The 18,834-nt window shown below is 40.2% G+C and overlaps 1 protein-coding gene across 1 annotated transcript in view; it reads right to left on the reverse strand.

Moving 5' to 3' along the window:
- The window catches only part of LOC129751759 (glutamic acid-rich protein), a 75,907-nt gene that overhangs the window by 24,493 nt on the left and 32,580 nt on the right, over nucleotides 1-18,834 (reverse strand). The window lies entirely within an intron of this gene.

Below are 18,834 nucleotides of genomic sequence, written 5' to 3' on the forward strand. Positions count from 1 at the left end.
TATTTGGATACTTATAAAAGGAAAAAAAAAAGATTTCTTATTTTGATCCACAAGCAATAATTCAATAACTTTTTTCTATTGTTCTCGATTGAATTTAAATTTTAATTTTTCATTGTTATTTTACTTATAAAGTAGAAACAAACACGGCTTTTATCCCTAACACAAAATCAGGGTGTGAATTTTCTTTTCTAATAAGAATGTAATAAAAAGCATCGCCCGATGTTAGTCAGCCAAACCAGAACTAATCCCACTTTACAGTCCCATATTTACTCTGGCTGTCAGTTCAATTTAAATCACTGCCGCTGGCGATTAGTGTGTAGTAAGTAGATCTTATGTACAGTTGAGTCATATATTTTAATACCAAGATTTTTTACTACTGCTGTGGTTGATTTATGGTTTTAAGTTCAATAAAGGGTGATACGGTCAAAATTTGGTCAATATCAACTTGACGTATTTTTTTTTTCAATTTTGCATTTAAAAAACCTGAACACCCCTCATTTTGAAGGTGTGTGTGTGTAGAATGTTTCTCCTATTTTGATTTTGAAATTCACTCTTCAGTTGTCAAAATGCCGTCCAAGGAAGAAGAGCAGCGTATTTTGCTCGCGCATCGCGAAAATCCGAGCTACTCGCACGCAAATCTGGTAAAATCGCTAAAAGTTGCCAAATCAACCGTTACAAATGTAATTAAAGTGTTTGGGGAACGTTTGTCGACAGCCAGGAAGTCTGGATCGGGGGGAAATCGAAAACCAGAAGCCGCTGAGACGACAAAGAGAGTTGTCGGTAGTTTCAAGCGAAACCCTAACCTCTCTCTCCGAGATGCCGCGAATAAGCTGGGTGTATCGTCTACAACCATGCATCGAGCCAAAAAACGAGCCGGACTATCGACTTACAAGAAGGTAGTGACTCCAAATCGCGATGATAAGCAAAATACGACGGCCAAATCGCGATGCCGGAGGCTCTACACGACGATGCTGACGAAGTTTGATTGCGTGGTAATGGACGACGAAACCTACGTCAAAGCCGACTACAAGCAACTTCCGGGACAGGAGTTTTATACGGCAAAGGAAGGGGGTAGCAGATATTTTCAAGCACATGAAACTGTCAAAGTTCGCGAAGAAATATCTGGTTTGGCAAGCCATCTGTACCTGTGGCTTGAAAAGCAGCATTTTCATAGCTTCCGGGACAGTCAACCAAGAAATTTACGTGAAAGAGTATTTGAATAAACGTCTGCTGCCTTTCCTGAAGAAACACGGTTGTTCCGTACTGTTTTGGCCGGATTTGGCATCTTGCCATTACGGTAAAAAGGCCATGGAGTGGTACGCCGCCAACAACGTGCAGGTGGTTCCCAAGGACAAGACCCTCCCAACACGCCACAGCTCCGCCCAATTGAGAAATACTGGGCTATTGTCAAGCGGAACCTAAAGAAGACCAAAAAAACTGCTTAGGACGAGCAGCAGTTCAAGGCAAACTGGCTTTCTGCGGCGAAGAAGGTGGACAAGGTGGCTGTACAAAATCTGATGGCAGGGGTTAAGCGAGAGGCCCGGCAATTCGGATTTGGAAAAGCGGAAGCCTAACTGAATATTTTTCCTGAATTTTATACTAATTAAACTTGAAACCTTGACAAAATTTTGACCTTGACCTTTAAAAGATAAAATTCAGTATTTTATCCGACATCTTTTCAAGTCATTTTTAAATCCTACCAAAAAGAAAAAGGAATGCTAAATTGGAAAAAAAAACCTATTTGTATGGAGTTTTTCATCTTTAGACGGAGTTTACGGCATAAACCCAAGTCAATCGTTATTGTTACTTTTTTTTTGCGCAGAATGTTTTAAAACATAGTAATCTAAAATTTTCAAAGATGATGGAAAATTCTAGAGAAACATGAGGATCAAGAAAAGGAAAAACATAAGCCGTACATATCATAAAATTCTCGAAAAAGATACAACGGCTCAACGACAGGACTTGAACCAGCAATTTCCGGTGATAGAGTAACAAGAGCGATCAATAGGGGGCAAGAACACATGTGAAATGTACAGTAACCGAAACATGAATAGTGCCACTATGTGTTTCGCTTGTTAAAATATGAATGGTTGTCAAATATTCTTCTACAATTTGTTTTAAATTATTGAACGGATAAATCGAGCATAAGTTAACTTTTTATCGGCGAAGCAATTGGCGTTGATTTTCAAAAATATGTGTACTTATGTTTTTCTTCAAAAATCAACATTATTTCTTATAATATACTGTGTAAAAGTGGAGAGTAATGCTTCTTTTCAAATTTTTATAAATCGATGTTTTTTGATATTGTTTGGAAAAAAGCGCATTAAAAAGAATCTATGTCGAAACTAGGTAAACAAAATAAAAATGTTATATACAGTAGTTTTTCGATTTTATCACTGTTAGATTTTCCAATACTTGCTAAACTCACGCTCTATTTTATTACGGTTATTGTTTCGATTTTATCACGTTGTTTTTGAAAATCATTCAGAAACCATTTGCCGTTTTTCAATTTTAGTTTCAAGTTTCGCTAAATTCACAGTTTTACCATTATCACGGTGAAGTAAGCGTGATAAAATCGAAAAACTACTGTACCTACTAAAAATGTAGGTCTTTTATTGCACTTGAAAGGAAAAACAACAAAAAAATATATCGATGTGGTTTTGTTGAAATCTCAAACTTTTCAACAAATACCACTCATTATAGTTTGGACACCCTGTTCGCTGACCTCAGCGGCCATTTTGTTCCACCATCTCTTCATCTCTTCTACATCCGAGTCGTCCTTTATCTTATGCTTGACAATTGCCCAATAATTTTCGATAGGGCGGAATTGAGGGCAGTTTACTGGGTTGATGTCCTTTTCAACAAAATCCACCCGGTTGTCTCGATACCACTGTAGGACCTCTTTGTGAGATCTAGTGTACGGAAAATACGTTTTCTCAGGTGCTCCTCCTTGTACATTTTGGAGTCTTGTTTGTCACAAAAACCGAAGTTTTTTGTCCGCAGCTGCAAATACCTTGCCAAATCAAACATTTTCTTGCAAACTTATCGGCAAAAACGAATTTGAACTTTCTGGGGACATCACCCCGACCAGTGGCTTTATAAAATTTTTGGAAAGGAAGCTGCCCAAAATCCATCTTCACGTACGTTTCGTCATCCATGAGGATGCATCCGTCGTACTTCTTTAGAACCTCGTTGTAAATATAACCAGAGATGCCATTCTCTTCCGAGAAAGACGGAGAACGGAGAATAAAACACTCCCGTGCGATAGCTGCAAATCACCCAGGTGAGATTTTTCGTTCCTCGAAAGCCACACACACGACAGTTTGTCACCGTAGAGCACCCCGGTGAAAACACAGAACCGACTGGTTCAAGCCACGAAAAAGCAAAGACAAAAACAAACACGATGGTGTGCATAATAATATCATCAACAAACGATGAATGTTTCGGGCGTTTCGGGCGAGTGGTTCAACTTCGTATGTATTGGTAAACGCAACAAGCCAAGCTCGCTGCCGTCGCTGTCGCTCTCCGTGGTGTAAACATTTTTTCACTGTAGTGTGTGTTCGTTCTGTCGAGTTGATTTACAGATTCTCTACAGAGGTTCGGTTGAAAATCTCTGCAGTGCGTTTCAGAGAATCTCTACCGAGAATCGAAAACCAAGCACTTCGGTGATTCTCTTTAGAGAAATTGCAAGCCTGAATATAACTTCCGTCCGGGTACGTCCTTTGACTACTACATTCGTCTCCAATGTCCAGTTTGGTTGCTTACTGGCCCGTTCGGCATTGAATTTTTTGGCGATGTCATAGTCCGACTGCCCTGGGTTTGCCTTGATCGTTCTTGTTGTTATCTGTCCTATCGATTGCTTCGATTGGATGTCGGACAGGTGCTAAGGGAGGCGAGCTGACCGGAATCCATAGGAAGGTCGGCGAGCCGGGAGCCAGAGGAAGGTCGTCGTGCCATTGGTGAGGCGTCGGGCCAATAGGAGATCGTCGAGCCGGAACCAAACAAGGTCGTCGGACCGGAGCCACTGAGAGCCGGTCGGACCGGTGCCATGGAAGGTCGTAGGGCTGGGACCACGAATGCGATCGTCGGGCCAGAGTAGGTCGTCGTAGCGAAAGCCATGGAAGGTTGGCGGGCCGGTATCATGGAACGTCGTCAAGTCAGGAACCAAGTGGTGGTCGTTGGACCAGGAGCCACTGGAGGACTTACGAGCGGGGTACCACGGAAGGTCGTCAAGCCAGTGCCATGGAAGGTCGTCGGACTGGAAAACCAAGTGAAGGTCATCGAGCTGGACCACTAGAGGCGTCAGGCCTTAGGAAAGGCGTCGCGATGGAAGGGAAGCTTAGAGCCGTAGAATGAGCGCCGAGACCAGAGCCATGGAAGGTCGTTGGGCCAGAGCCATTGAGAGGTTGTCGTGCTAGATCCCGGTGGAGGTCGTCGAATGTTATCTGTCCTATCGATTGCTTCGATTGGACAAATCTCATCACTCCTCCTCAACATATACACTCGCAGTCTGCTTACTGCCTCCGGCGGCTCCTCTTGAAGATGGGGCTTCTCCTCTTCAACGCACGCACTCATTCGTCGCATTCATTGCACGACGCTCTCGCCCCTGTTGCAGCTCGACGACCTTACTTCTGGGTCGTCGCAGTCTCCTTACTGCGGCTCGAAGCTTTCTCCTTCGCCTCGATGCCTTTCCTGAGGCGTGTGCCTCCCAGTTGTTCCAGCCCGACAACCTCCACTTGGCTTTCCGGTCCGACGACCTTCCATGACACCGGCTTGGCAACCTTCCGTGGTACCCCACTCGCAAGTCCACCAGTGACTCCTGGTTCGACGACCACCACCTGGTTCTAGACTTGACAACGTTCTATGATACCGGCCCGCCTACTTTCCATGGCTTTCCGGTTCGACAACCTACCAGTAGCTCTGGCCCGTCGACCGCGTTCGCGGTCCTAGCCCTTCGACCTTCCATGGCACCGGTCCGACGACCTTGTTTGGTTCCGGCTCGACGCTCTTCTATTGGCCCGACGCCTCACCAATGGCACGACGACCTTCCTCTGGCTCGCCGACCTTCCTATGGATTCCGGGCAGCTCGCAAGGGATTCGGCCCAACGACCTCCCTTGGTACCTGTCCGACGACCACCGTTTTCCTGGATTGTCGACCTCCACCTGGCTTCCCAGTCCGACGACCTTCCAGATGGATCCTGGTCCTACAACCATCCACCGTTCCCGACTCGTTGACTTTTCTTGGCTTCGGCTCGTTGTCCTTCCATCTGCTTCCTGGCTGGATGACTGTCCACTTTTGATTCCGTTTCTCCTCCTTTCCACTAGTGCTGGGCCCATAACCTGTTGTGCAGCACTTGGGCAGTGGAAAGGAGAGACTTGTTCTATAGTTGGTAATAGAACTTGAAATACCTTATTTGACCAATTTCGCTACCTTATATACTAAAACCATTTCCATGATTACATATAATATTTGTTTATTAATGATGTGTATGTTGTTATTTGTCCCATCGATTGCTTCGATTAGACAAATCTCAACAGTTCTCAACACCTTGTAAGCGTTGCTAGTCTCTCGAAAGAGGTCTCAGCTATTTTATTCGTAGTTTGTAGTTTATCGTATGCAGTGAGTATCTCTGGGGGTTGAACTATTCCTCTGGAAGGCGAGACTATTAACCAGAAAGCGAAAAGCACGCAGCCATCACTACCGGTACCACTACTCACCTCCAGAGACCGTAAGCTACCTGGTCGAAGCAAAGAGGCAAAACGGCGAAACAATCAAATTAGACGAGACAAGAAAAGGCGCGAGGCGAGAGAAATGACCGGCTATAACTGAAACCCTGCCGATGATAACGTCCATCGGCATTTTAGATTCAAATTCTTGCGGAACAACATAGAACCAAATATAAAGTATACAATACCAGAAGCCGAAATATTTGGACATCAGGACTCCGCTATTTTTGGATAGAATTCCAACCCTGATTCATCGCCGTCAATTCGATTTGAATCCACCGTTACATCCATTTGTACGCCGCTGTTTGGAAGTTAGATCTGCCGCTACACCACGATAAACCCCTCGGCGGCCTTGGAGATTCAAATCTTCCGACAATCGGATTTGTATCAGCCGTTGACTTGCCGCATTGCATCCGTCGCTGGTTTGAGTTGAATTCTCCCCGGCGAACTTCGGATCAGGCCAACAACAACTCCGTGCCTAGTTCAGCACCCAAGGTGGGGTCAGCTACACAATTCACCGTACGATCGCTACGACTCTCAAGAGTCGTTTCACCGAGGGCGCCATTAACAAATCGCCGCGTTAGTAAAAGGCTCCGACCTCTTCGAACCCAAGGTTGAACCGCAACGAGGATTGGATCCAGGTGGTAGCAGCAACAGGTCAGATACAACCTTATTTTAATTAGTGATTAAAGTGGTGGGCAAAAACCAAGCTTGGATTGTGCAACTTAATAAATAATGTGTTAAGCAGTAAGCTAGAAGGTGGAGTTGTTTCTTCCTCCGGAAATTCTCTGCATTTTGCATTTCATTCAGTAAGCTTGCCGACCCTAGGGACTGTTTAGGAAATCTTTGGGACGGCTGCCGACTGACTAGTGGCTAGTCTTACAACCTTCAAGTGCAGTTTCCGATCCTTAGTTCCACTATGACGCTTGGTATGAACCTGCCGATTTTGCGATTCTTGAACCTGACTACGTCGGGTTTTTTACGTGAGTGTCCAAAACTAATTTTCGTTACGCGGCTTCCATCACATGTAACTTTTTTGAAACAAAACGAATCGTAAAGAAATTTTCAGCACTGGTAGAGGAAACATTCCAAAACATTTCAGATCCGACAACTAGGAGCGTTATGGTATAATAAACAGTGCGTCCAGATTTAAGATGATCTATGCTTTAGTTACTCTCGCGATCTCGTGGTTGTAGGTGGAAAAACCTTATATAGTCAAAGTCCATCCTTACCAACTTCCGTTTGATTTTCCGTTGAAGTTTCAAATACCCGTTACTGTTGAATTGAACCTATCTCCTGATCTTTCCTATTTAACCATGTTGTGTCCATTTTATTCAAATGAGGCGGGAAAATCGTCTTGATCACTCAGAAGGAATGCTTCATGTGGCTCGCTCTCTATGGGTTCAATAGAGCAAAACATCCTAACGATTACATTTTAGAAAAAAAAACAGATTTAAGTTTGAAAGATAAACTGCAAATCTCTAGAATGAGAACATGAAAAACCTGTTATATACTTGATTGTATGTATACCGATTGGCATAATGCCGTTTGGCATAATGGACGTTTGGCATGATGTCCTAAAGTTTATGAATCGATTTTTGTTGTTTTTGGAATATTTGTAAAGCGAATCTACATGACGGCAAAATACGTAGTAAATAAAAGTCCAACAAAAGAAGACAGCTTGTCCTATAAAAATCAACCGAAGACGAAACTAACGAAGTAAACAGACCAGCTGATGGCAGTTTATTTTATTTATACACCACAAAAACCATTCAGAGTTCGTTGTAATTTACGGTATAACGGTCTTTCGTAATCGAGTAGATGGTCGTGCGAAATCACGATCAACCCCAAAAGGTCGATTTTGTTGTTCGAAATCTTGACCGACGAAAGCGAAATTCTGTCTGGTTTGAAAAGAAAAGAAGAGCAAGTCTTGCTACACTGACAACTACCGACAACTATCGGAAAGACATCGGTCTTGGCAGTGCCAAAAAGATTGAAAATAAGTTACCCCAGGAATGTCCTGTGAACGATCGGCGAAACACGTTTCTCATTTTGCCTCCCACCGACCCCACATGTCCTGCTTGTACCACCGTTTTGTTGTCGTTTTGAGGTTGAAATGTGTGCCAAAACCGAAAAAAGAAACCGAATCAAAACAATCTTTTTAAAAATACCTTTCCGTAGGTACTTTATATCGAGCTTCGAAGTCACAATGTGTGCAAACCGACTTGTTAATTGAAACAAACATTTTTAACCAAGAGACGACGAAAGGTTACACGCTTAAAATGGGAGCTGCATTGGAAAATTTACCAAACCATCCCAGTGATAATTTCACTGACGACGTCGTACACAAACTTGATTAAGTACATCGACCTTAGCGAATTTTCTGTGATCATTTGTGGTGACAAATAAAAATCGTACCGAAGGCAGCTCAGCTGCGATTTTATTTTATTTCCCCATGATTCGTCTCAAGCGAGCATCTAAGCTAGCGATTCAATCCGGAACTTTTCGAGAACGTCTTTAAAATTGAAAAATACGCAAAATTAGAACATCCTGCCAGACGAAGGCAGGAAAAAAACTCGGACCACATCATATGTTAGTGAATGGCGTAGCATCAACACATTCGAAATCGAGTTTTTTTTTCTACTAACAGCCGCTCATCGCATTAGTGTTTGGGTGAGATTTTGATCTCATCATTTGCCAAAAAATTGAGCCGTTCCCTTCACAGGTGGGAAAATAAACAATTTCTTCCCCTGTTTTTTGTTTTTGCCACAAGCCGGTTTTACCTGACCGCCTTCCACCTCATTCGGTTGTTTTCTTTTACATCCCCTGACGGAATCTCGCCGGACGTTTAAGACAACGGGAAACCCCTCGAAGATGATGATGGCGGTGACGATGATGATGAATATGGCGAGGTATGACCTTGGCAGAGATCTTGAATGTCCGCCCATACCTCCTAGCTAGTTGGTTCAAGTAGTGAACGCGCGTACGCGCAAGGGAAAGCCGTAGGCTTGGACTTGGCCATCATCGGCTCAGCTGTGTCTACGCTACGCCCCGATAGGATTTGCAGCGCTCATCTAGAGAGATTACAAAGAAATTTTGCCTCATTGTGCAGTGCCGAGTACGACGACGACGACGACGATCAGATTATTATTCCCGCGCGCACTATTTGCACATGGATGAAACATGGATTTTATTTGAAATATAGCGTGGGAATGAGGAATTCCACCCACACACCCTGTATGCTTTAGACGGCCTGGGTGAGAGATGATGGTCCATTAATGGAGTTTACTTTCGCTTTAGTGTAATGGTTTATTACAGCTGCTGTACACAGACTTTGGGAACGGCGAGAAACTAAATGATGAACATAATATGTAAAATTTCTATTGCTAGTTGAAATTTAAAAAAAAAATTGCACTTACTTGTTTTTTCCCGAATTCCAGAGCTTCATTTGAATAGTCGCCAAAAAAATCTGTGTTTCGTGTTTCATAAATCTAAATATGTCAATATGTCACAAATAACGTCAACTTTCCAATTCACGTTTCAAAAATTATGTGCTGTAACTCCAACAGCTTTGGCGGTTGATTCATTAAAAAGTACGGTTTTTACAGCACTTTTTTACAATTTTTGTGGCCTTGATCTTACGAAATTAAAAAAAGTTCCATATGCGCAACATATAGCTTCTAACTTCAGCTTTCTCAGGCACTAAGTGAATATTTTTTCGTGCACTTAATGCATGTTAAAAAAACATCGACTTTGAAAAAATGATTGTACCTGAATATTGCCAAAGAATGACGTTTCAAGCTTTTCAAAACTATAAGTTTTGTAAATCTTGGTTAAGAAACAAGAAAGTTTTTGCGGAAAAAAATTTGTGACAAATTTGTTTCTGTAATATTTTTGCTTGAAAAATGCAAACATATATGACCCATTCCAAGCACCCCTCAACTGGAGAACCGATTTTTATTATCCACTATCCAAAAATAAATTACATAGCGTTAGAAAGGTTATTTCTTGAGTGTCATTTTCCATTAAAAGATTTTCAGCTACCCTTCTTTAGAACTGATTATGTTAACGTTGAAATTTAAAAATTTTAGTATGAATTTAAATTGATTTTTGCAAATATTCTTTACTTATAACATAAGTTTGTAAAAAATCTAGCTATGTCAAAAAAAATTACTGCAAAATGAAGGTTGAAAAGCCATCTTTTCAGCATGATATAAGATTAAAAACAGTTAGGGGAGATGAGGGCATAACGAGCACCCGAGGCATAATGAGAACTACGCTTTTCTACGAAAGTGCGTATTTTCTTAAATAAATTTTCATGAGGATTTGTTTCGTACTTCCTATAGTATTAATTTTTCACAAAAAAAGGAATCTCCTTATCATCTTTACAGAGATATTTAAAAAAAACTAGCTTGGTTCTCAAGTTACGAAAATATTATAATTTTTGAGCACCACGAAATAAGCTCTTATGATCTTAATATAACCTTGATCTATAATGTACGCACTGCAACATGATGTTCACATTGTTTCTCAATTTTTACCATCATAAAATTTTTGATTTTTCATTTTTATCAATTTTAAAACACGTTTTTACTTAAATTTGTTGACTAGGGGCATATAGAGCACCATATTATCGAGGCATAATGAGCATTTTCTGCCGTAGAATCTAGCAGCGAATTAAAATTGATTTATAGCGCCACACCTTGACTAGTTTTCATCCGACAATTTAGCCTATTGGTAAGGTGTCGGAGAGGTAATCAAAAGACTAGAGTTAGATTTCTGTTCGAGGTGATTTTTTTCCATTCACAATTCATGATCGATTTTTTTTATTGTTACATTAAACGGCTAGTAGCATCATCCTCCGAACAAAGCACTTAATGTATGAGCGTGCGTGAATTGTTTGTATTCTACAAACAGACCTAGATTATTTTGTTATTGCTTTGTTTGATGAATCTACGACTCACCTGACTTCATCGAATTGAATTCGCTGCTAGATTCCCCGGCAAAAACGCATATCTTGCTCTGATTAATGGTGCTCATACTGCCTCAGGGGGGGTTCTCATTATGCCTCCACAGTGGCTGGTTTTCAGCTTTTGGCAAAATTTTTTAAAATGCATTTTTTAACGTTTTCATCTAGTTTTTCACGTCTCAGCCCGTTAGGGAATAGGCTTTTCAAGTGTCTGAACACGAAACAATAATGTAACCTTCATATTATAGCTATTTTCTATGGTTAAATAACCGTTTTCCTTAAGGTGGCCATTATGCCCCCATCTCCCCTACTGCAAGTTTACGCTCTAGAATCGTTGAGAAAGGTATCTATTTTTAAGCGTTGTGACGTCACGAAAATTCTACTGTTTTTAAATTTATGATTTACTGAAATTTCACATATTGTCAAAATTGGAGGTCTCTTCAAACTTTTTGAGTGGAATTTAATGCAATTTTTAGATTGAAAATCGGTTTAGCAGGTTGTGAGTTGCACCCGGGTAAAGAATGCATTGTGACGTCACGAAAATTTATTTACTTTTTTTTCGAAAACGTTCAAGAATTTTTACTCCAACACTATGATAGTATTTCTTCAATTCAAGTTCAACACAACAATGTGCTTCAATAAACGAATTCTATTATCGAGTTTTTAAAGAAACTTATTTTTTTTTTGCATTAACTTAGTTGTTTTTAAACATTTCTAATAAAACATATAAAACAGCGCTTAAAAACGCTTGATTCAAGAATAAACAAACTATCAAACAAATAAAATCCTCATCGATTTTGTAAAAGAATATTTGTGAAACATAAAGCAGGTAGTTATCTGTGATTTGCATAAAAATCTTGCAAAAGATCAAGTTCTTCATATATCTATGTTAGAATGAAAAACACCGCTAGTAGCTTCTATTTCTTTCTGGCATTATGTTCAAACAAAATAAGTTCCATGAAATAAATGTATGAGATTCAAATATCTTTGAACATTGTAAACTTAACAGATTTACTTTTTTTTATTAAAAAATTCATAAGATTTTCATAGAAAATTAATTGGTAAAATTAATTAAATTATGTTAATAGAAAACTGCCCTTATTGAAATTTCCACCTCAAAGAATGTCACTAGAAAGTCCCAATCGAACCCCGTGTTCACATAAAATCTCACAAAAGAGACTTTGAACTGAATAACAAATTTAAATAAATTCAAATATGCACTAGCACAAGGTCTCATGCAAAATTTGGGTCAGATTATTCTAAGGGAAGGGGCTGCGCAACGCACCTGAATTATGTAGATTTTGTTCGGCATGATAAGAAAAACCGTTTTTCGTCAATAATTTAGGTCTTTACCAAGCAATTTTTCTTTTAATTTGAGTATTTTGATGCTTTGATTATGACAATATTTCATCTTAGGAACGCGTTTCGATTAGAGGCTTTGAAATTATCATTTATTTTTCCTTTCCTTTGAAATTAAAGATTTAAAGTTTCAGAAACACATTTCAACGCTTTTACGAATAAATATTTCCTAGTTTAAGTTTTGTTCTAAATTATTTTCATATGATCGCACAAAAAAACTTCGAATAAAATTGATGTGAGCAGTGTTGCAAACCTTATCTGCTTATATGGGCCTTTGAGATTTAATTCCTTTTAATTTTTGGGAATAAATGGATCCGTTTTATCACCAAATCACATTATTTATTCATTCTAACCGTGGACTTCGTAGCGTGCAGTCGCTTTTTTAACTCGCTATCAGAAAAAAGTTCAGTTGGAGTTTAATTTGCAACGCGTTGTGCTCCCAACCCAATTCACCGGCCAAGTGTTTGTCTTTGGAGTGTTTAGGGAGGGTCTTATCGGTATACCGAGGAATCCGGATTTTATGTGCCGAAGTGGAATACCAGGAGGACCATTGAAAGTGACGCGAACAATCTATCAGCCAGTGTTTTTTTTTTCTCACCCCCTGGTGGTGTGTTTTTTTTTTCTGGACATTAAGTGCTGAAAGTTTCTGGACAACCGTTGTGAAGTTTCGCATTGTGTTTTTTTCCCAAGTACGGGTTTTTTTTTGCCGGTTGCTGAAGTGGATTGAGAAAGAAGTCATTTTGCTCAAACCACGTGCTCTCGATCGTCATCACCAAGGTCATCGCCACGATCGTGATTGCCATCGACAATAGCGTCTACCCAAAGCAGAGGTGTGAGCGAGACGACACATTGGAACCATATCGGATCGAGAGGAGACAAAACATTGTGGAATAAAATTAAGGTTTTTTGTGCATTTTTTCATTTCTTCCTCTATATCTTTCTACTCTTCATTTAAATTTACTATATTTGAATCTTATATTTCTCATATATTGTTTGATAACGGTGTGTAGACTTCAACCATAATTGATTATGGTTGAGGGCGGAGGACAAGATCGTGAGGATGACGTGCCTCGCTCAGATACTGAAATGATTTCAGTATCTGATGCTTGCTCTGTTCCTAAATCTGCTTCTCCTCCACCCCGAATCAGGGTCTATCCAGATGACTCAACTTTTACTGGACCATGGGTTGTATTCTTTCGGCCCAAACCTAAAGGTCATTTGAAAGTAGTGCAGATCACGAAAGATCTGGCAAAATGGACCTCCGTTACCAGCATTTCGAAGGTTAGACCAGACAAACTGCGAGTTGTCGTGTCTAATCAGAAGGCTGCTAACGAAATTGCTGCCAATCAGTTATTCAATCTTGAGTACCGAACCTACATTCCGTCACGGAACGTTGAAATAGAAGGCGTTATCACCGAAATGAGTCTGACGGAGGATTATATTAAGTCCAATGGAGTTGGCATTTTTAAGAATCTCAACTCACCTTCAGTTAAGATTCTTGATTGTCGACAACTCGTGACAGCCACCACTGAAAAAGGTAAGAAAATATACTCCCCGTCAGCCTCATTTCGGGTGACCTTTGAGGGTACCGCCCTCCCTCACTGTGTTCTAATAGACGGAATGCTAAGACTTCCTGTCCGTCTATTTGTACCTCGACCGATGAACTGTGACAACTGCAAGACAATAGGCCATACTGCATCTCACTGCTGCAGTAAGCCACGTTGTTCTCTTTGTGGAGAAAAACACGAAGATGGAGCGTGTGGAGGAGTGCAAAAGTGTGTTTACTGCGGAAATTCTCCTCATGACATTTCAGTGTGCGAAGCTTTTCAAAGCCATTGGGATAAGCAAAGACGATCCCTTAAGGAACGTTCTAAACGATCGTATGCAGAAATTTTAAAAAGCGTCTCTCATCCGGTTCAACAGCAATCCGAAAACCCTTTTAATGTTCTTACAATTGATGAAGAGGATTCCGACACGTCTGATGAAGGTCGACCAATGGTCATAGTAGGGTCCACTCGCAAACGCAGAAAGGCTACTCTTCCCAAAACTCGAACCAAAATAGCATCGGTGAACCCCCCTTCAGTCAATCGTCGTAAAAACTCGACTTCTTCGGAAAAACGAATACCTCCTGGTCTACGTGGTAATCTTTCAGTCCAGAAGGACACAGCGATCCCAGGGACATCAAAAGCTACAAAATCCAGTGAGTTTTCGTCAGCTCCCACTTCTTCATCAGGATTTTTCAAGTTGTCTGACATTGTCGGTGGAATCATATCGTTTTTCAATTTATCTGATCCCATCAGAAACATTATTTTTACATTACTGCCTACAATAAAGACATTTTTACAGCAGTTGATGCAAACATGGCCCCTTCTTTCTGTGTTCGTATCTCTCGATGGCTAATTCAGGCAGTGGAATTGAAGATATCACTGTTTTACAGTGGAATTGCCGTAGCTTAATACCTAAATTAGATCCATTTAAATTCTTAGTTTATGAATCTAACTGTGATATTTTTGCTCTCTCCGAAACATGGCTTTCCTCTCAAACAAATGTATCAATCTCTGATTTCAATATAATACGTTTAGACCGCATCGACTCTTATGGAGGTGTACTTTTGGGAATAAAAAACCCAAGCAACCAAAAGTCGCGTTTTTACTTAAAGATGGAACTCCGAAGTTCACATTTGGCTGAAAAAATGTTTTACGGGAACTTCAGGTGACTCTTGTCGCGTAAAAGTTACTCAGGAACTTCCATCGCCCTTTGAAAGGTTAAACTATCGATAACAGAACTTCTAGGCGCTTTCAATGGAACTTCTTTCAAGAAGGTCGATAACGTTCGCGTAACATTCCAAAACGCACCATTATGATACTTGAAGGTGTTTTAAAGAACCTATATGGGAAATCTAAGCGACATGTCAAAAATGTTTTTCAAGAAGGTCGATAACGTTCGCGTAACATTCTAAAGCGCACCATTAAGATACTTGAAGGTGTTTTAAAGAACCTATATCGGAATTCTAAGCGACATGTCATAAATGTTTTTCAAGAAGGTCGATAACGTTCGCGTAACATTCTAAGGCGCACCATTAAGATACTTGAAGGTGTTTTAAAGAACCTATTTGAATTCTAAGCGACATGTCAAAAATGTCTGTCAATTTTTTGTCATGGTATTTGTTTTGTTTATATCTGTACTGATATTTACAAATGGAATTCAAGATTTTTTCGAATTTTTCTTATAAATGTTAAATAAGATATTCGAATAAATTTTGATGATGCGAATTTTTGTTTCGATTCATATTGTGTACTGAAAGTCCTTTGAACGAAATAAGGTACCTTCTATTGACCAACCCACTCAATCATCTCAAATGACATTAAGTTTAAATACTAATCATTACAGTGGCAATTAGCTATTGATGGATTGGTCGAGAGGCTGATGAGTTTCATTGCAACCTAGAGAGCAGCGGTTCAATTCTCTAGGCGTGTAAGCAGCTTTTGTAATCAAAACAATATAATAAAAATCAATGAGATAGACCATGATAGACCGGCAACCTAGCAATCTGACATGTGGTTGTCAGAGCAATCTGTCACTCGGATTTTTTTTTCGGCGCGTAGAAGTTTCTTGACATTCTCTTAGAAGCTGAATAGCGTTCTCTACAGCCACCTAAACGAACTTGAAAGTAGCTTTAAGAACTTAAATTTTGGGCTGATTAGCATTCTCTTTAGACACAAACGAGAGCTGATTAAGCTTCTATGGAACCTTTTTAAGGGAATTCTGGTTGCTTGGGAAGTGTCATTCATTCTATAGGATCCCGCTCCCTTCTTGTGGTGAAATTGAAGCTGTTGCATGTCAGATAAATATAAGAGGGAAAGATTTATGCATTATTAGTCTTTATTGGCCATCGAGGGTTGCAGTTAGTCGTAAACAATTAGAAGACTTATGTTCAGTCCTTCCAGAACCTAGGTTAATTCTTGGAGATTTCAACTCTCATGGGACCGCCTGGGGGGAACCGATAGATGATTTCCGCTCAACTCTGATTTACGATCTATGCGACAGATTCAATTTGACCATTTTGAATACTGGGGAACCAACACGGATACCCAAACCTCCTGCTAGACAAAGCGCAATCGATCTTTCACTTTGTTCGAATTCAATATCGTTAGATTGCCTATGGAAGGTGATCAATGATCCGAATGGAAGTGATCATTTACCTATCGTTATTACAATCAACAATGGGTTAAACACAACGAAACCAATAGATATGGCATACGACCTCACAAAACACATTGATTGGAAAACTTATGCTGACGTAATTGCTTCATCTATAAATTCTACAGATGTTCTACCTCCTTTGGAAGAATACAATTTCATTTCTAGTTTGATTTATAACAGCGCAGTTCGTGCTCAAACAAAACCAATACCAGAATCATCTTTCCGTCGGAAGCCTCCTAACCCATGGTGGGACAGTCAGTGCACTAAGCTTTATTTAGACAAATCAAACGCATTTAAAGTTTTCCGGAAACATGGAACCATTGACAATTTCAATGCTTATTTTTCCTTAGAAAGACAGTTTAAGAATCTTATCAAAGGAAAAAAAAGGGCATACTGGCGTACATTTGTAGGGAATTTGTCAAGCGAAACGTCAATGAATACTTTGTGGAAGGTTGCTCGAAATATGCGCAATCGTTCTTCAACTAATGAAAGCGAAGAACATTCCCATAGTTGGATATTCAGCTTTGCAAGAAAAGTCTGCCCTGATTCCACACCGGTGCAACGAATAGTCCGAGACGTGCCACCCAATAGATGCAATCTTGATTCAGATTTTTCCATAGTTGAATTCTCAATTGCTCTCCTCTCATGTAATAATTCGGCTCCAGGAGTTGACAAAATCAAGTTTAACTTGTTGAAAAACTTGCCAGATGTGGCAAAAATTCGTATGTTGAATTTATTCAATCAATTTCTAAAATTTAATATAATTCCCGAAGATTGGAGGCAAGTAAGAGTAATCGCTATTCAAAAACCTGGAAAACCCGCGTCGGATTTCAATTCTTACCGCCCAATTGCAATGTTGTCTTGCATACGGAAATTGTTCGAAAAAATCATCTTATTTCGATTGAATAATTGGGTGGAAACCAACAGCCTTCTTTCTGAAACTCAATTTGGATTTCGCAGGGGTAAGGGTACTAACGATTGTCTTGCATTGCTTTCTTCTGAAATTCAGATGGCGTACGCAAAACGTGAGCAAATGGCTTCAGTTTTTCTCGATATAAAGGGAGCTTTTGATGCTGTTTCAATAGAAATTCTTTCAGACAAACTTCAATCTTGTGGTTTTCCTCCTCTTTTGAACAATATATTATACAACTTGCTTTGTGAAAAACATTTAAATTTTTCTAACGGAGATGTTACAGAAAGAAGGACTTCCTTCATGGGTTTACCCCAGGGTTCATGTCTGAGTCCCCTTTTGTACAATTTTTACGTGAATGACATTGACAATTGTCTGGCAGAAAATTGCAAAATAAGACAACTTGCTGATGACAGCGTCGTGTCTGTTATTGGAGCTAAAGAGTTAGAACTGCAGAAACCTCTACAAGATACCTTAAACAAATTGTCTGTCTGGGCTCTTGGACTCGGAATAGAGTTTTCTCCAGAAAAAACCGAGATGGTGGTTTTCTCTAGGAAGCACAGACCAGCTCAACCAAAGCTCCATCTTCTAGGCCGTACAATCACTCAATCCAGGTCTTTTAAATATCTTGGGGTGATATTTGATTCGAAATGCACTTGGGGTGCCCATGTTGAGTACCTGAAAAAGAAATGTCAACAACGAATAAACTTTCTCCGATCAATCACTGGGACTTGGTGGGGAGCCCATCCAGAAGATCTTATCAAATTGTATCGAACAACTATCCTTTCAGTGATGGAGTACGGCAGTTTCTGTTTTCGATCTGCTGCAAAAACGCACCTTATTAAACTTGAACGTATTCAATATCGCTGTCTCCGCATAGCATTGGGTTGTTTGCCGTCAACACATAACATGAGCCTCGAAGTTTTGGCAGGCATACTCCCACTTAAAGACCGATTCAATTTACTATCTCTTCGATTCCTTATTAGGTGTGAGGTCGTGAACCCATTGGTAATAGTAAACTTTGAACAGCTTATTGAGCAAAATGTACAAACAAGATTTATGACAATATATCATGAGTTGATGGCAATGCAGATTGAGCCGTCTATATACTGTCCCAGCTTTAGTCACTGCCTTGATTACAATAGCTTGTACGTTAAGTTTGATTTGTCCTTACATCATGAAATTCGAGAAATTCCGGAACAACATCGCTCCTTTATTGTTCCTAGAATATTTGATGCGAAGTTTGGTCACGTCAATACTGATAAAATATACTTCACCGATGGATCCCTCATAGACGAGTGCACTGGGTTTGGAGTGTATAATCAAATTTCTAGTGTCTCTCACAGTCTTCGATTTCCATGCTCAGTGTATATTGCAGAATTAGCTGCTATCCATTGGGCACTAGAAACCGTAGCATCACGACCTGTCGATCACTATTACATAGTGACGGATAGCCTCAGCGCTGTTGAGGCTATTCGTTCACACAGACCAGGTAAACACTCACCGTTCTTCCTCGAGAAGATACGAATTATGTTGAGTGATTTAACCAGACGCTGCTTCTTCATCACCTTTGTTTGGGTCCCTTCTCATTGTTCGGTAACGGGCAATGAAATGGCAGACTCATTAGCGAAAACAGGCGCGGTTGAAGGCGACGAATATGAGCGTC

Source organism: Uranotaenia lowii, chromosome 3, assembly GCF_029784155.1.
Source record: "Uranotaenia lowii strain MFRU-FL chromosome 3, ASM2978415v1, whole genome shotgun sequence".
In the NCBI taxonomy this organism is placed as follows: Eukaryota; Metazoa; Arthropoda; class Insecta; order Diptera; family Culicidae; genus Uranotaenia; species Uranotaenia lowii.